We start from the raw sequence: 21,164 nt of genomic DNA on the forward strand, positions 1-21,164 counted from the left end.
GTTATGCTTAGTTGTTTATGATTAGTTGTTTATGATTGGTTGGTTATGATTGGTTGGTTAAGATTGGTTGGTTAAGATTAGTTGTTTATGATTGGTTGGTCAGGATTGGTTGGTTATGATTGGTTGTTTATGATTGGTTGTTTATGATTGGTTGTTCATGATTTGTTGTTTTCAATTGGTTGTTTATGATTGGTTGCTTATGATTGGTTGTTTATGATTAGTTGTTTATGATTACTTGTTTATGATTAGTTGTTTATGATTGGTTGCTTATGATTAGTTGTTTATGATTACTTGTTTATGATTGGTTGTTTATGATTAGTTGTTTCTGATTCATTGTTTATAATTCATTGTTTATGATTAGTTGTTTATGATTACTTGTTTATGATTAGTTGTTTATGATTGGTTGTTTATGATTGGTTGTTTATGATTAGTTGTTTATAATTCGTTGTTTATGATTGGTTGTTTATGATTACTTGTTTATGATTACTTGTTTATAATTAGTTGTTTATGATTACTTGTTTATGATTGGTTGTTTATGATTAGTTGTTTATGATTAGTTGTTTATAATTCGTTGTTTATGATTAGTTGTTTATAATTAGTTGTTTATGATTACTTGTTTATGATTAGTTGTTTATGATTAGTTGTTTATGATTAGTTGTTTCTGATTAGTTGTTTATAATTAGTTGTTTATGATTACTTGTTTATGATTAGTTGTTTATGATTAGTTGTTTATAATTAGTTGTTTATGATTACTTGTTTATGAATACTTGTTTATAATTCGTTGTTTATGATTAGTTGTTTATGATTACTTGTTTATGATTACTTGTTTATAATTAGTTGTTTATGATTACTTGTTTATGATTGGTTGTTTATGATTAGTTGTTTATAATTCGTTGTTTATGATTAGTTGTTGATGATTACTTGTTTATGATTAGTTGTTTATAATTCGTTGTTTATGATTACTTGTTTATAATTCGTTGTTTATGATTAGTTGTTTATGATTACTTGTTTATAATTCATTGTTTATGATTAGTTGTTTATGATTACTTGTTTATAATTCATTGTTTATGATTAGTTGTTTATGTTTCTTGTTTACAATTCGTTGTTTATGATTAGTTGTTTATGATTACTTGTTTATAATTCGTTGTTTATGATTAGTTGTTTATGATTACTTGTTTATAATTCGTTGTTTATGATTAGTTGTTTATGATTACTTGTTTATAATTCGTTGTTTAAGATTAGTTGTTTATGATTACTTGTTTACAATTCGTTGTTTATGATTAGTTGCTTATGATGACTTGTTTACAATTCGTTGTTTATGATTAGTTGTTTATGATTAGTTGTTTATGATTACTTGTTTATAATTCGTTGTTTATGATTAGTTGTTTATGATAACTTGTTTATGATTCGTTGTTTATGATTAGTTGTTTATAATTCTTTGTTTATGATTCATTGTTTATAATTCGTTCTTTATGATTACTTGTTTATAATTCGTTGTTTATGATTAGTTGTTTATGATTACTTGTTTATGATTGCTTGTTTGTTGATTGGTTGTTTATGATTCGTTGTTTATGATTAGTTGTTTATAATTAGTTGTTTATGATTCGTTGTTTATGATTCGTTGTTTATGATTAGTTGTTTATGATTCGTTGTTTATGATTACTTGTTTATAATTCGTTGTTTATGATTAGTTGTTTATGATTAGTTGTTTATGATTGCTTGTTTGTTGATTGGTTGTTTATGATTCGTTGTTTATGATTAGTTGTTTATAATTAGTTGTTTATGATTCATTGTTTATTATTAGTTGTTTATGATTACTTGTTTATGATTGCTTGTTTGTTGATTACTTGTTTATGATTAGTTGTTTATGATTCGTTGTTTATAATTCGTTGTTTATGATTAGTTGTTTATAATTAGTTGTTTATGATTACTTGTTTATGATTACTTGTTTATGATTAGTTGTTTATGATTCGTTGTTTATAATTCGTTGTTTATGATTAGTTGTTTATGATTACTTGTTTATGATTGCTTGTTTGTTGATTACTTGTTTATGATTGGTCGTTTATGATTAGTTGTTTATGATTGCTTGTTTGTTGATTACTTGTTTATGATTGGTCGTTTATTATTAGTTGTTTATGATTACTTGTTTATGATTGCTTGTTTGTTGATTACTTGTTTATGATTAGTTGTTTATGATTCGTTGTTTATAATTCGTTGTTTATGATTAGTTGTTTATGATTACTTGTTTATGATTGCTTGTTTGTTGATTACTTGTTTATGATTAGTTGTTTATGATTCGTTGTTTATAATTCGTTGTTTATGATTAGTTGTTTATGATTACTTGTTTATGATTGCTTGTTTGTTGATTACTTGTTTATGATTGGTCGTTTATGATTAGTTGTTTATAATTCGTTGTTTATGATTCGTTGTTTATGATTACTTGTTTATGATTAGTTGTTTATAATTCGTTGTTTATGATTACTTGTTTATAATTCGTTGTTTATGATTAGTTGTTTATGATTACTTGTTTATGATTGCTTGTTTGTTGATTACTTGTTTATGATTGGTTGTTTATGATTAGTTGTTTATAATTCGTTGTTTATGATTAGTTGTTTATGATTACTTGTTTATGATTAGTTGTTTATAATTCATTGTTTATGATTACTTGTTTACAATTCGTTGTTTATGATTAGTTGTTTATGATTACTTGTTTATGATTGCTTGTTTGTTGATTACTTGTTTATGATTGGTTGTTTATGATTAGTTGTTTATAATTCGTTGTTTATGATTACTTGTTTATGATTAGTTGTTTATGATTAGTTGTTTATGATTACTTGTTTATGATTAGTTGTTTATGATTAGTTGTTTATGATTAGTTGTTTATAATTAGTTGTTTATGATTACTTGTTTATGATTAGTTGTTTATGATTAGTTGTTTATGATTAGTTGTTTATGATTAGTTGTTTATGATTACTTGTTTATGATTAGTTGTTTATGATTAGTTGTTTATGATTAGTTGTTTATGATTACTTGTTTATGATTAGTTGTTTATGATTAGTTGTTTATAATTAGTTGTTTATGATTAGTTGTTTATGATTAGTTGTTTATAATTCGTTGTTTATGATTAGTTGTTTATGATTACTTGTTTATGATTACTTGTTTATCATTAGTTGTTTATGATTACTTGTTTATGATTGGTTGTTTTTGATTAGTTATTTATGATTACTTGTTTATAATTTGTTGTTTATGATTAGTTGTTTATAATTAGTTGTTTATGATTACTTGTTTATGATTAGTTGTTTATGATTAGTTGTTTATAATTAGTTGTTTATGATTACTTGTTTATGATTAGTTGTTTATGATTAGTTGTTTATGATTACTTGTTTATGATTAGATGTTTATGATTAGTTGTTTATGATTAGTTGTTTATAATTCGTTGTTTATGATTAGTTGTTTATGATTAGTTGTTTATAATTAGTTGCTTATGATTACTTGTTTATGATTAGTTGTTTATGATTAGTTATTTATGATTAGTTGTTTATGATTAGTTGTTTATAATTAGTTGTTTATGATTACTTGTTTATGATTCGTTGTTTATGATTAGTTGTTTATGATTACTTGTTTATGATTAGTTGTTTATGATTAGTTGTTTATAATTAGTTGTTTATGATTACTTGTTTATGATTAGTTGTTTATAATTCGTTGTTTATGATTAGTTGTTTATGATTACTTGTTTATGATTACTTGTTTATAATTCGTTGTTTATGATTACTTGTTTATGATTGGTTGTTTAGGATTAGTTATTTATGATTACTTGTTTATAATTCGTTGTTTATGATTAGTTGTTTATAATTAGTTGTTTATGATTACTTGTTTATGATTAGTTGTTTATGATTACTTGTTTATGATTAGTTGTTTATAATTACTTGTTTATGATTAGTTGTTTATGATTACTTGTTTATGATTAGTTGTTTATAATTGGTTGTTTATGATTACTTGTTTATAATTCGTTGTTTATGATTAGTTGTTTATGATTACTTGTTTATAATTCGTTGTTTATGATTAGTTGTTTATGATTACTTGTTTATCATTCGTTGTTTATGATTAGTTGTTTATGATTACTTGTTTACAATTCGTTCTTTATGATTAGTTGTTTATGATTACTTGTTTATCATTCGTTGTTTATGATTAGTTGTTTATGATTGGTTGTTTACGATTGGTTGTTTATGATTGGTTGTTTATGATTAGTTGTTTATGATTAGTTGTTTGTTGATTGGTTGTTTGTTGATTGGTTGTTTATGATTGGCTGTTAATGATTTGTTGTTTATGATTAGTTGTTTATGATTAGTTGTTTATAATTAGTTGTTTATGATTACTTGTTTATGATTAGTTGTTTATGATTAGTTGTTTATGATTAGTTGTTTATGATTAGTTGTTTATAATTAGTTGTTTATGATTACTTGTTTATGATTAGTTGTTTATGATTAGTTGTTTATAATTAGTTGTTTATGATTACTTGTTTATGATTAGTTGTTTATGATTAGTTGTTTATGATTACTTGTTTATGATTAGTTGTTTATGATTAGTTGTTTCTGATTAGTTGTTTATAATTCGTTGTTTATGATTAATTGTTTATGATTAGTTGTTTATGATTTGTTGTTCATGATTAGTTGTTTATAATTCGTTGTTTATGATTAGTTGTTTATGATGAGTTGTTTATGATTAGTTGTTTATGATTACTTGTTTATGATTAGTTGTTTATGATTAGTTGTTTATAATTAGTTGTTTATGATTACTTGTTTATGATTAGTTGTTTATAATTCGTTGTTTATGATTAGTTGTTTACGATTACTTGTTTATGATTGCTTGTTTGTTGATTGGTTGTTTATGATTCGTTGTTTTTGATTAGTTGTTTATCATTAGTTGTTCATGATTCGTTGTTTATGATTCGTTTTTTATGATTACTTGTTTATAATTCGTTGTGTATGATGAGTTGTTTTTGATTACTTGTTTATGATTGCTTGTTTGTTTATTGGTTGTTTATGATTCGTTGTTTATGATTCGTTGTTTATGATTCGTTGTTTATGATTTGTTGTTTATGATTCGTTGTTTATGATTACTTGTTTATAATTCGTTGTTTATGATTAGTTGTTTATGATTACTTGTTTATGATTGCTTGTTTGTTGATTGGTTGTTTATGATTCGTTGTTTATGATTAGTTGTTTATAATTAGTTGTTTATGATTCATTGTTTATTATTAGTTGTTTATGATTACTTGTTTATAATTCGTTGTTTATGATTACTTGTTTATAATTCGTTGTTTATGATTAGTTGTTTATGATTAGTTGTTTATTATTGGTTGTTTAAGATTAGTTGTTTCTGATTGGTTGTTTGTTGATTGGTTGTTGTTGTTTACTTGTTTATGATTGGTTGTTCATTGATTGGTTGTTTGCTTGCTGATTGGTTGTTTATTATTGGTTGTTTATGATTAGTTGTTTATGATTGGTTGTTTATGATTAGTTGTTTATGATTGGTTGTTTATGATTAGTTGTTTATGATTGGTTGGTTATGATTAGTTGTTTATTATTGGCTGTTTATGATTAGATGTTTATGATTGGTTGGTCATGATTGGTTGGTTATGATTGGCTGGTTATGATTAGTTGGTTATGATTAGATGGTTATGATTGGTTGGTTATGATTGGTTGGTTATGATTAGTTGTTTATGATTGGTTTGTTATGCTTAGTTGTTTATGATTAGTTGTTTATGATTGGTTGGTTATGATTGGTTGGTTAAGATTGGTTGGTTAAGATTAGTTGTTTATGATTGGTTGGTCAGGATTGGTTGGTTATGATTGGTTGTTTATGATTGGTTGTTTATGATTGGTTGTTCATGATTTGTTGTTTTCAATTGGTTGTTTATGATTGGTTGCTTATGATTGGTTGTTTATGATTAGTTGTTTATGATTACTTGTTTATGATTAGTTGTTTATGATTGGTTGCTTATGATTAGTTGTTTATGATTACTTGTTTATGATTGGTTGTTTATGCTTAGTTGTTTCTGATTCATTGTTTATAATTCATTGTTTATGATTAGTTGTTTATGATTACTTGTTTATGATTAGTTGTTTATGATTGGTTGTTTATGATTGGTTGTTTATGATTAGTTGTTTATAATTCGTTGTTTATGATTGGTTGTTTATGATTACTTGTTTATGATTACTTGTTTATAATTAGTTGTTTATGATTACTTGTTTATGATTGGTTGTTTATGATTAGTTGTTTATGATTAGTTGTTTATAATTCGTTGTTTATGATTAGTTGTTTATAATTAGTTGTTTATGATTACTTGTTTATGATTAGTTGTTTATGATTAGTTGTTTATGATTAGTTGTTTCTGATTAGTTGTTTATAATTAGTTGTTTATGATTACTTGTTTATGATTAGTTGTTTATGATTAGTTGTTTATAATTAGTTGTTTATGATTACTTGTTTATGAATACTTGTTTATAATTCGTTGTTTATGATTAGTTGTTTATGATTACTTGTTTATGATTACTTGTTTATAATTAGTTGTTTATGATTACTTGTTTATGATTGGTTGTTTATGATTAGTTGTTTATAATTCGTTGTTTATGATTAGTTGTTGATGATTACTTGTTTATGATTAGTTGTTTATAATTCGTTGTTTATGATTACTTGTTTATAATTCGTTGTTTATGATTAGTTGTTTATGATTACTTGTTTATAATTCATTGTTTATGATTAGTTGTTTATGATTACTTGTTTATAATTCATTGTTTATGATTAGTTGTTTATGTTTCTTGTTTACAATTCGTTGTTTATGATTAGTTGTTTATGATTACTTGTTTATAATTCGTTGTTTATGATTAGTTGTTTATGATTACTTGTTTATAATTCGTTGTTTATGATTAGTTGTTTATGATTACTTGTTTATAATTCGTTGTTTAAGATTAGTTGTTTATGATTACTTGTTTACAATTCGTTGTTTATGATTAGTTGCTTATGATGACTTGTTTACAATTCGTTGTTTATGATTAGTTGTTTATGATTAGTTGTTTATGATTACTTGTTTATAATTCGTTGTTTATGATTAGTTGTTTATGATAACTTGTTTATGATTCGTTGTTTATGATTAGTTGTTTATAATTCTTTGTTTATGATTCATTGTTTATAATTCGTTCTTTATGATTACTTGTTTATAATTCGTTGTTTATGATTAGTTGTTTATGATTACTTGTTTATGATTGCTTGTTTGTTGATTGGTTGTTTATGATTCGTTGTTTATGATTAGTTGTTTATAATTAGTTGTTTATGATTCGTTGTTTATGATTCGTTGTTTATGATTAGTTGTTTATGATTCGTTGTTTATGATTACTTGTTTATAATTCGTTGTTTATGATTAGTTGTTTATGATTAGTTGTTTATGATTGCTTGTTTGTTGATTGGTTGTTTATGATTCGTTGTTTATGATTAGTTGTTTATAATTAGTTGTTTATGATTCATTGTTTATTATTAGTTGTTTATGATTACTTGTTTATGATTGCTTGTTTGTTGATTACTTGTTTATGATTAGTTGTTTATGATTCGTTGTTTATAATTCGTTGTTTATGATTAGTTGTTTATAATTAGTTGTTTATGATTACTTGTTTATGATTACTTGTTTATGATTAGTTGTTTATGATTCGTTGTTTATAATTCGTTGTTTATGATTAGTTGTTTATGATTACTTGTTTATGATTGCTTGTTTGTTGATTACTTGTTTATGATTGGTCGTTTATGATTAGTTGTTTATGATTGCTTGTTTGTTGATTACTTGTTTATGATTGGTCGTTTATTATTAGTTGTTTATGATTACTTGTTTATGATTGCTTGTTTGTTGATTACTTGTTTATGATTAGTTGTTTATGATTCGTTGTTTATAATTCGTTGTTTATGATTAGTTGTTTATGATTACTTGTTTATGATTGCTTGTTTGTTGATTACTTGTTTATGATTAGTTGTTTATGATTCGTTGTTTATAATTCGTTGTTTATGATTAGTTGTTTATGATTACTTGTTTATGATTGCTTGTTTGTTGATTACTTGTTTATGATTGGTCGTTTATGATTAGTTGTTTATAATTCGTTGTTTATGATTCGTTGTTTATGATTACTTGTTTATGATTAGTTGTTTATAATTCGTTGTTTATGATTACTTGTTTATAATTCGTTGTTTATGATTAGTTGTTTATGATTACTTGTTTATGATTGCTTGTTTGTTGATTACTTGTTTATGATTGGTTGTTTATGATTAGTTGTTTATAATTCGTTGTTTATGATTAGTTGTTTATGATTACTTGTTTATGATTAGTTGTTTATAATTCATTGTTTATGATTACTTGTTTACAATTCGTTGTTTATGATTAGTTGTTTATGATTACTTGTTTATGATTGCTTGTTTGTTGATTACTTGTTTATGATTGGTTGTTTATGATTAGTTGTTTATAATTCGTTGTTTATGATTACTTGTTTATGATTAGTTGTTTATGATTAGTTGTTTATGATTACTTGTTTATGATTAGTTGTTTATGATTAGTTGTTTATGATTAGTTGTTTATAATTAGTTGTTTATGATTACTTGTTTATGATTAGTTGTTTATGATTAGTTGTTTATGATTAGTTGTTTATGATTAGTTGTTTATGATTACTTGTTTATGATTAGTTGTTTATGATTAGTTGTTTATGATTAGTTGTTTATGATTACTTGTTTATGATTAGTTGTTTATGATTAGTTGTTTATAATTAGTTGTTTATGATTAGTTGTTTATGATTAGTTGTTTATAATTCGTTGTTTATGATTAGTTGTTTATGATTACTTGTTTATGATTACTTGTTTATCATTAGTTGTTTATGATTACTTGTTTATGATTGGTTGTTTTTGATTAGTTATTTATGATTACTTGTTTATAATTTGTTGTTTATGATTAGTTGTTTATAATTAGTTGTTTATGATTACTTGTTTATGATTAGTTGTTTATGATTAGTTGTTTATAATTAGTTGTTTATGATTACTTGTTTATGATTAGTTGTTTATGATTAGTTGTTTATGATTACTTGTTTATGATTAGATGTTTATGATTAGTTGTTTATGATTAGTTGTTTATAATTCGTTGTTTATGATTAGTTGTTTATGATTAGTTGTTTATAATTAGTTGCTTATGATTACTTGTTTATGATTAGTTGTTTATGATTAGTTATTTATGATTAGTTGTTTATGATTAGTTGTTTATAATTAGTTGTTTATGATTACTTGTTTATGATTCGTTGTTTATGATTAGTTGTTTATGATTACTTGTTTATGATTAGTTGTTTATGATTAGTTGTTTATAATTAGTTGTTTATGATTACTTGTTTATGATTAGTTGTTTATAATTCGTTGTTTATGATTAGTTGTTTATGATTACTTGTTTATGATTACTTGTTTATAATTCGTTGTTTATGATTACTTGTTTATGATTGGTTGTTTAGGATTAGTTATTTATGATTACTTGTTTATAATTCGTTGTTTATGATTAGTTGTTTATAATTAGTTGTTTATGATTACTTGTTTATGATTAGTTGTTTATGATTACTTGTTTATGATTAGTTGTTTATAATTACTTGTTTATGATTAGTTGTTTATGATTACTTGTTTATGATTAGTTGTTTATAATTGGTTGTTTATGATTACTTGTTTATAATTCGTTGTTTATGATTAGTTGTTTATGATTACTTGTTTATAATTCGTTGTTTATGATTAGTTGTTTATGATTACTTGTTTATCATTCGTTGTTTATGATTAGTTGTTTATGATTACTTGTTTACAATTCGTTCTTTATGATTAGTTGTTTATGATTACTTGTTTATCATTCGTTGTTTATGATTAGTTGTTTATGATTGGTTGTTTACGATTGGTTGTTTATGATTGGTTGTTTATGATTAGTTGTTTATGATTAGTTGTTTGTTGATTGGTTGTTTGTTGATTGGTTGTTTATGATTGGCTGTTAATGATTTGTTGTTTATGATTAGTTGTTTATGATTAGTTGTTTATAATTAGTTGTTTATGATTACTTGTTTATGATTAGTTGTTTATGATTAGTTGTTTATGATTAGTTGTTTATGATTAGTTGTTTATAATTAGTTGTTTATGATTACTTGTTTATGATTAGTTGTTTATGATTAGTTGTTTATAATTAGTTGTTTATGATTACTTGTTTATGATTAGTTGTTTATGATTAGTTGTTTATGATTACTTGTTTATGATTAGTTGTTTATGATTAGTTGTTTCTGATTAGTTGTTTATAATTCGTTGTTTATGATTAATTGTTTATGATTAGTTGTTTATGATTTGTTGTTCATGATTAGTTGTTTATAATTCGTTGTTTATGATTAGTTGTTTATGATGAGTTGTTTATGATTAGTTGTTTATGATTACTTGTTTATGATTAGTTGTTTATGATTAGTTGTTTATAATTAGTTGTTTATGATTACTTGTTTATGATTAGTTGTTTATAATTCGTTGTTTATGATTAGTTGTTTATGATTACTTGTTTATGATTACTTGTTTATAATTAGTTGTTTATGATTACTTGTTTATGATTAGTTGTTTATGATTAGTTGTTTATAATTAGTTGTTTATGATTACTTGTTTATGATTAGTTGTTTATGATTAGTTGTTTATGATTAGTTGTTTATGATTAGTTGTTTATAATTAGTTGTTTATGATTACTTGTTTACGATTAGTTGTTTATGATTAGTTGTTTATGATTCGTTGTTTATGATTAGTTGTTTATGATTAGTTGTTTATAATTCGTTGTTTATGATTAGTTGTTTATGATTAGTAGTTTATGATTAGTTGTTTATGATTAGTTGTTTATAATTAGTTGTTTATGATTACTTGTTTATGATTAGTTGTTTATGATTAGTTGTTTATGATTACTTGTTTATGATTAGTTGTTTATGATTAGTTGTTTATAATTAGTTGTTTATGATTACTTGTTTATGATTAGTTGTTTATAATTCGTTGTTTATGATTAGTTGTTTACGATTACTTGTTTATGATTACTTGTTTATAATTAGTTGTTTATGATTACTTGTTTATGATTGGTTGTTTATGATTAGTTATTTATGATTACTTGTTTATAATTCGTTGTTTATGATTAGTTGTTTATAATTAGTTGTTTATGATCACTTATTTATGATTAGTTGTTTATGATTAGTTGTTTATGATTAGTTGTTTATGATTAGTTGTTTATACTTCGTTGTTTATGATTACTTGTTTATGATTAGTTGTTTATGATTAGTTGTTTATGATTAGTTGTTTATGATTACTTGTTTATGATTAGTTGTTTATGATTAGTTGTTTATAATTAGTTGTTTATGATTACTTGTTTATGATTAGTTGTTTATAATTCGTTGTTTATGATTAGTTGTTTATGATTACTTGTTTATGATTAGTTGTTTATGATTACTTGTTTATAATTAGTTGTTTATGATTACTTGTTTATGATTGGTTGTTTATGATTAGTTGTTTATAATTCATTGTTTATGATTAGTTGTTTATGATTACTTGTTTATGATTAGTTGTTTATAATTCGTTGTTTATGATTACTTGTTTATAATTCGTTGTTTATGATTAGTTGTTTATGATTACTTGTTTACAATTCGTTGTTTATGATTAGTTGTTTATGATTACTTGTTTATCATTCGTTGTTTATGATTAGTTGTTTATGATTGGTTGTTTATGATTAGTTGTTTATGATTAGTTGTTTGTTGGTTGGTTGTTTGTTGATTGGTTGTTTATGATTGGCTGTTAATGATTTGTTGTTTATGATTGGTTGTTTATGATTAGTTGTTTATAATTAGTTGTTTATGATTACTTGTTTGTGATTAGTTGTTTAGAATTAGTTGTTTATGATTACTTGTTTATGATTAGTTGTTTATGATTACTTGTTTATGATTACTTGTTTATGATTAGTTGTTTATGATTAGTTGTTTATGATTAGTTGTTTATAATTCGTTGTTTATGATTAGTTGTTTATGATTAGTTGTTTATAATTAGTTGTTTATGATTACTTGTTTATGATTAGTTGTTTATGATTAGTTGTTTATGATTACTTGTTTATGATTAGTTGTTTATGATTACTTGTTTATGATTAGTTGTTTATAATTCGTTGTTTATGATTAGTTGTTTATGATTACTTGTTTATGATTAGTTGTTTATGATTAGTTGTTTATAATTAGTTGTTTATGATTACTTGTTTGTGATTACTTGTTAATAATTCGTTGTTTATGATTAGTTGTTTATGATTACTTGTTTATGATTACTTGTTTATAATTAGTTGTTTATGATTACTTGTTTATGATTGGTTGTTTATGATTAGTTGTTTATAATTCGTTGTTTATGATTCGTTGTTTATGATTACTTGTTTATGATGAGTTGTTTATAATTCGTTGTTTATGATTACTTGTTTATAATTCGTTGTTTATAATTAGTTGTTTATGATTGGTTGTTTATGATTAGTTGTTTATAATTCGTTGTTTATGATTAGTTGCTTATGATTACTTGTTTATGATTAGTTGTTTATGATTACTTGTTTATAATTCGTTGTTTATGATTACTTGTTTATGATTACTTGTTTATGATTAGTTGTTTATAATTAGTTGTTTATGATGACTTGTTTATGATTAGTTGTTTATGATTAGTTGTTTATGATTACTTGTTTATGATTAGTTGTTTATGATTAGTTGTTTATAATTAGTTGTTTATGATTACTTGTTTATGATTAGTTGTTTATAATTCGTTGTTTATGATTAGTTGTTTATGATTACTTGTTTATGATTACTTGTTTATAATTAGTTGTTTATGATTACTTGTTTATGATTGGTTGTTTATGATTAGTTATTTTTGATTACTTGTTTATAATTCGTTGTTTATGATTAGTTGTTTATAATTAGTTGTTTATGATTCGTTGTTTATGATTAGTTGTTTATGATTAGTTGTTTATGATTAGTTGTTTATGATTAGTTGTTTATACTTAGTTGTTTATGATTACTTATTTATGATTAGTTGTTTATGATTAGTTGTTTATGATTACTTGTTTATGATTAGTTGTTTATGATTAGTTGTTTATAATTAGTTGTTTATGATTACTTGTTTATGATTAGTTGTTTATAATTCGTTGTTTATGATTAGTTGTTTATGATTACTTGTTTATGATTAGTTGTTTATGATTACTTGTTTATAATTAGTTGTTTATGATTACTTGTTTATGATTGGTTGTTTATGATTAGTTGTTTATAATTCATTGTTTATGATTAGTTGTTTATGATTACTTGTTTATGATTAGTTGTTTATAATTCGTTGTTTATGATTACTTGTTTATAATTCGTTGTTTATGATTCGTTGTTTATGATTACTTGTTTATCATTCGTTGTTTATGATTAGTTGTTTATGATTACTTGTTTACAATTCGTTGTTTATGATTAGTTGTTTATGATTACTTGTTTATCATTCGTTGTTTATGATTAGTTGTTTATGATTGGTTGTTTATGATTGGTTGTTTATGATTGGTTGTTTATGATTAGTTGTTTATGATTAATTGTTTGTTGGTTGGTTGTTTGTTGATTGGTTGTTTATGATTGGCTGTTAATGATTTGTTGTTTATGATTAGTTGTTTATGATTACTTGTTTACAATTCGTTGTTTATGATTAGTTGTTTATGATTACTTGTTTATGATTAGTTGTTTATAATTAGTTGTTTATGATTACTTGTTTATGATTAGTTGTTTATGATTAGTTGTTTATGATTACTTGTTTATGATTAGTTGTTTATGATTAGTTGTTTTTGATTAGTTGTTTATAATTCGTTGTTTATGATTACTTGTTTATGATTAGTTGTTTATGATTAGTTGTTTATGATTACTTGTTTATGATTAGTTGTTTATGATTAGTTGTTTATGATTAGTTGTTTATAATTAGTTGTTTATGATTACTTGTTTATGATTAGTTGTTTATGATTAGTTGTTTATGATTAGTTGTTTATGATTAGTTGTTTATAATTAGTTGTTTATGATTACTTGTTTATGATTAGTTGTTTATGATTAGTTGTTTATGATTACTTGTTTATGATTAGTTGTTTATGATTACTTGTTTATGATTAGTTGTTTATAATTCGTTGTTTATGATTAGTTGTTTATGATTACTTGTTTATGATTAGTTGTTTATGATTAGTTGTTTATAATTAGTTGTTTATGATTACTTGTTTATGATTACTTGTTTATGATTAGTTGTTTATGAATACTTGTTTATGATTACTTGTTTATAATTAGTTGTTTATGATTACTTGTTTATGATTGGTTGTTTATGATTAGTTGTTTATAATTCGTTGTTTATGATTCGTTGTTTATGATTACTTGTTTATGATTAGTTGTTTATAATTCGTTGTTTATGATTACTTGTTTATAATTCGTTGTTTATGATTAGTGGTTTATGATTGGTTGTTTATGATTAGTTGTTTATAATTCGTTGTTTATGATTAGTTGTTTATGATTACTTGTTTATGATTAGTTGTTTATAATTCGTTGTTTACGATTACTTGTTTATAATTCGTTGTTTATGATTACTTGTTTATGATTGGTTGTTTATAATTAGTTGTTTATAATTCGTTGTTTATGATTTGTTGTTTATGATTACTTGTTTATCATTCGTTGTTTATGATTTGTTGTTTATGATTACTTGTTTACAATTCGTTGTTTATGATTAGTTGTTTATGATTACTTGTTTATAATTCGTTGTTTATGATTAGTTGTTTATGATTACTTGTTTATAATTCGTTGTTTATGATTCGTTGTTTATGATTCCTTGTTTATAATTCGTTGTTTATGATTAGTTGTTTATGATTACTTGTTTACAATTCGTTGTTTATGATTAGTTGTTTATTATTACTTGTTTATGATAACTTGTTTATAATTCGTTGTTTATGATTCGTTGTTTATGATTACTTGTTTACAATTCGTTGTTTATGATTAGTTGTTTATGATTACTTGTTTACAATTCGTTGTTTATGATTAGTTGTTTATGATTAGTTGTTTATGATTACTTGTTTATAATTTGTTGTTGATGATTAGTTGTTTATGATAACTTGTTTATGATTGGTTGTTTATGATTAGTTGTTTATAATTCGTTGTTTATGATTAGTTGTTTATGATTACTTGTTTATGATTAGTTGTTTATAATTCGTTGTTTATGATTACTTGTTTATAATTCGTTGTTTATGATTAGTTGTTTACGATTACTTGTTTATGATTGCTTGTTTGTTGATTGGTTGTTTATGATTCGTTGTTTTTGATTAGTTGTTTATCATTAGTTGTTCATGATTCGTTGTTTATGATTCGTTGTTTATGATTACTTGTTTATAATTCGTTGTGTATGATGAGTTGTTTTTGATTACTTGTTTATGATTGCTTGTTTGTTTATTGGTTGTTTATGATTCGTTGTTTATGATTCGTTGTTTATGATTCGTTGTTTATGATTTGTTGTTTATGATTCGTTGTTTATGATTACTTGTTTATAATTCGTTGTTTATGATTAGTTGTTTATGATTACTTGTTTATGATTGCTTGTTTGTTGATTGGTTGTTTATGATTCGTTGTTTATGATTAGTTGTTTATAATTAGTTGTTTATGATTCATTGTTTATTATTAGTTGTTTATGATTACTTGTTTATAATTCGTTGTTTATGATTACTTGTTTATAATTCGTTGTTTATGATTAGTTGTTTATGATTAGTTGTTTATTATTGGTTGTTTAAGATTAGTTGTTTCTGATTGGTTGTTTGTTGATTGGTTGTTGTTGTTTACTTGTTTATGATTGGTTGTTCATTGATTGGTTGTTTGCTTGCTGATTGGTTGTTTATTATTGGTTGTTTATGATTAGTTGTTTATGATTGGTTGTTTATGATTAGTTGTTTATGATTGGTTGTTTATGATTAGTTGTTTATGATTGGTTGGTTATGATTAGTTGTTTATTATTGGCTGTTTATGATTAGATGTTTATGATTGGTTGGTCATGATTGGTTGGTTATGATTGGCTGGTTATGATTAGTTGGTTATGATTAGATGGTTATGATTGGTTGGTTATGATTGGTTGGTTATGATTAGTTGTTTATGATTGGTTTGTTATGCTTAGTTGTTTATGATTAGTTGTTTATGATTGGTTGGTTATGATTGGTTGGTTAAGATTGGTTGGTTAAGATTAGTTGTTTATGATTGGTTGGTCAGGATTGGTTGGTTATGATTGGTTGTTTATGATTGGTTGTTTATGATTGGTTGTTCATGATTTGTTGTTTTCAATTGGTTGTTTATGATTGGTTGCTTATGATTGGTTGTTTATGATTAGTTGTTTATGATTACTTGTTTATGATTAGTTGTTTATGATTGGTTGCTTATGATTAGTTGTTTATGATTACTTGTTTATGATTGGTTGTTTATGATTAGTTGTTTCTGATTCATTGTTTATAATTCATTGTTTATGATTAGTTGTTTATGATTACTTGTTTATGATTAGTTGTTTATGATTGGTTGTTTATGATTGGTTGTTTATGATTAGTTGTTTATAATTCGTTGTTTATGATTGGTTGTTTATGATTACTTGTTTATGATTACTTGTTTATAATTAGTTGTTTATGATTACTTGTTTATGATTGGTTGTTTATGATTAGTTGTTTATGATTAGTTGTTTATAATTCGTTGTTTATGATTAGTTGTTTATAATTAGTTGTTTATGATTACTTGTTTATGATTAGTTGTTTATGATTAGTTGTTTATGATTAGTTGTTTCTGATTAGTTGTTTATAATTAGTTGTTTATGATTACTTGTTTATGATTAGTTGTTTATGATTAGTTGTTTATAATTAGTTGTTTATGATTACTTGTTTATGAATACTTGTTTATAATTCGTTGTTTATGATTAGTTGTTTATGATTACTTGTTTATGATTACTTGTTTATAATTAGTTGTTTATGATTACTTGTTTATGATTGGTTGTTTATGATTAGTTGTTTATAATTCGTTGTTTATGATTAGTTGTTGATGATTACTTGTTTATGATTAGTTGTTTATAATTCGTTGTTTATGATTACTTGTTTATAATTCGTTGTTTATGATTAGTTGTTTATGATTACTTGTTTATAATTCATTGTTTATGATTAGTTGTTTATGATTACTTGTTTATAATTCATTGTTTATGATTAGTTGTTTATGTTTCTTGTTTACAATTCGTTGTTTATGATTAGTTGTTTATGATTACTTGTTTATAATTCGTTGTTTATGATTAGTTGTTTATGATTACTTGTTTATAATTCGTTGTTTATGATTAGTTGTTTATGATTACTTGTTTATAATTCGTTGTTTAAGATTAGTTGTTTATGATTACTTGTTTACAATTCGTTGTTTATGATTAGTTGCTTATGATGACTTGTTTACAATTCGTTGTTTATGATTAGTTGTTTATGATTAGTTGTTTATGATTACTTGTTTATAATTCGTTGTTTATGATTAGTTGTTTATGATAACTTGTTTATGATTCGTTGTTTATGATTAGTTGTTTATAATTCTTTGTTTATGATTCATTGTTTATAATTCGTTCTTTATGATTACTTGTTTATAATTCGTTGTTTATGATTAGTTGTTTATGATTACTTGTTTATGATTGCTTGTTTGTTGATTGGTTGTTTATGATTCGTTGTTTATGATTAGTTGTTTATAATTAGTTGTTTATGATTCGTTGTTTATGATTCGTTGTTTATGATTAGTTGTTTATGATTCGTTGTTTATGATTACTTGTTTATAATTCGTTGTTTATGATTAGTTGTTTATGATTAGTTGTTTATGATTGCTTGTTTGTTGATTGGTTGTTTATGATTCGTTGTTTATGATTAGTTGTTTATAATTAGTTGTTTATGATTCATTGTTTATTATTAGTTGTTTATGATTACTTGTTTATGATTGCTTGTTTGTTGATTACTTGTTTATGATTAGTTGTTTATGATTCGTTGTTTATAATTCGTTGTTTATGATTAGTTGTTTATAATTAGTTGTTTATGATTACTTGTTTATGATTACTTGTTTATGATTAGTTGTTTATGATTCGTTGTTTATAATTCGTTGTTTATGATTAGTTGTTTATGATTACTTGTTTATGATTGCTTGTTTGTTGATTACTTGTTTATGATTGGTCGTTTATGATTAGTTGTTTATGATTGCTTGTTTGTTGATTACTTGTTTATGATTGGTCGTTTATTATTAGTTGTTTATGATTACTTGTTTATGATTGCTTGTTTGTTGATTACTTGTTTATGATTAGTTGTTTATGATTCGTTGTTTATAATTCGTTGTTTATGATTAGTTGTTTATGATTACTTGTTTATGATTGCTTGTTTGTTGATTACTTGTTTATGATTAGTTGTTTATGATTCGTTGTTTATAATTCGTTGTTTATGATTAGTTGTTTATGATTACTTGTTTATGATTAGTTGTTTATAATTCGTTGTTTATGATTACTTGTTTATAATTCGTTGTTTATGATTAGTTGTTTATGATTACTTGTTTATGATTGCTTGTTTGTTGATTACTTGTTTATGATTGGTTGTTTATGATTAGTTGTTTATAATTCGTTGTTTATGATTAGTTGTTTATGATTACTTGTTTATGATTAGTTGTTTATAATTCATTGTTTATGATTACTTGTTTACAATTCGTTGTTTATGATTAGTTGTTTATGATTACTTGTTTATGATTGCTTGTTTGTTGATTACTTGTTTATGATTGGTTGTTTATGATTAGTTGTTTATAATTCGTTGTTTATGATTACTTGTTTATGATTAGTTGTTTATGATTAGTTGTTTATGATTACTTGTTTATGATTAGTTGTTTATGATTAGTTGTTTATGATTAGTTGTTTATAATTAGTTGTTTATGATTACTTGTTTATGATTAGTTGTTTATGATTAGTTGTTTATGATTAGTTGTTTATGATTAGTTGTTTATAATTAGTTGTTTATGATTACTTGTTTATGATTAGTTGTTTATGATTAGTTGTTTATGATTACTTGTTTATGATTAGTTGTTTATGATTACTTGTTTATGATTAGTTGTTTATAATTCGTTGTTTATGATTAGTTGTTTATGATTACTTGTTTATGATTAGTTGTTTATGATTAGTTGTTTATAATTAGTTGTTTATGATTACTTGTTTATGATTACTTGTTTATAATTCGTTGTTTATGATTAGTTGTTTATGAATACTTGTTTATGATTACTTGTTTATAATTAGTTGTTTATGATTACTTGTTTATGATTGGTTGTTTATGATTAGTTGTTTATAATTCGTTGTTTATGATTCGTTGTTTATGATTACTTGTTTATGATTAGTTGCTTATAATTCGTTGTTTATGATTACTTGTTTATAATTCGTTGTTTATGATTAGTGGTTTATGATTGGTTGTTTATGATTAGTTGTTTATAATTCGTTGTTTATGATTAGTTGTTTATGATTACTTGTTTATGATTAGTTGTTTATAATTCGTTGTTTACGATTACTTGTTTATAATTCGTTGTTTATGATTACTTGTTTATGATTGGTTGTTTATAATTAGTTGTTTATAATTCGTTGTTTATGATTTGTTGTTTATGATTACTTGTTTATCATTCGTTGTTTATGATTTGTTGTTTATGATTACTTGTTTACAATTCGTTCTTTATGATTAGTTGTTTATGATTACTTGTTTATAATTCGTTGTTTATGATTAGTTGTTTATGATTACTTGTTTATAATTCGTTGTTTATGATTCGTTGTTTATGATTCCTTGTTTATAATTCGTTGTTTATGATTAGTTGTTTATGATTACTTGTTTACAATTCGTTGTTTATGATTAGTTGTTTATGATTACTTGTTTATGATAACTTGTTTATAATTCGTTGTTTATGATTCGTTGTTCATGATTACTTGTTTACAATTCGTTGTTTATGATTAGTTGTTTATGATTACTTGTTTACAATTCGTTGTTTATGATTAGTTGTTTATGATTAGTTGTTTATGATTACTTGTTTATAATTTGTTGTTGATGATTAGTTGTTTATGATAACTTGTTTATGATTGGTTGTTTATGATTAGTTGTTTATAATTCGTTGTTTATGATTAGTTGTTTATGATTACTTGTTTATGATTAGTTGTTTATAATTCGTTGTTTATGATTACTTGTTTATATTTCGTTGTTTATGATTAGTTGTTTACGATTACTTGTTTATGATTGCTTGTTTGTTGATTGGTTGTTTATGATTCGTTGTTTTTGATTAGTTGTTTATCATTAGTTGTTCATGATTCGTTGTTTATGATTCGTTGTTTATGATTACTTGTTTATAATTCGTTGTTTATGATGAGTTGTTTTTGATTACTTGTTTATGATTGCTTGTTTGTTTATTGGTTGTTTATGATTCGTTGTTTATGATTAGTTGTTTATAATTAGTTGTTTATGATTCGTTGTTTATGATTCGTTGTTTATGATTTGTTGTTTATGATTCGTTGTTTATGATTACTTGTTTATAATTCGTTGTTTATGATTAGTTGTTTATGATTACTTGTTTATGATTGCTTGTTTGTTGATTGGTTGTTTATGATTCGTTGTTTATGATTAGTTGTTTATAATTAGTTGTTTATGATTCGTTGTTTATTATTAGTTGTTTATGATTACTTGTTTATAATTCGTTGTTTATGATTACTTGTTTCTGATTGGTTGTTTGTTGATTGGTTGTTGTTGTTTACTTGTTTATGATTGGTTGTTCATTGATTGGATGTTTGCTTGCTGATTGGTTGTTTATTATTGGTTGTTTATGATTAGTTGTTTATGATTGGTTGTTTATGATTAGTTGTTTATGATTGGTTGTTTATGATTAGTTGTTTATGATTGGTTGGTTATGATTAGTTGTTTATTATTGGCTGTTTATGATTAGATGTTTATGATTGGTTGGTCATGATTGGTTGGTTATGATTGGCTGGTTATGATTAGTTGGTTATGATTAGATGGTTATGATTGGTTGGTTATGATTGGTTGGTTATGATTAGTTGTT

Source organism: Myxine glutinosa, chromosome 5 (genome assembly GCF_964187855.1).
Source record: "Myxine glutinosa chromosome 5, kmMyxGlut1.1, whole genome shotgun sequence".
Classification (NCBI taxonomy): domain Eukaryota; kingdom Metazoa; phylum Chordata; class Myxini; order Myxiniformes; family Myxinidae; genus Myxine; species Myxine glutinosa.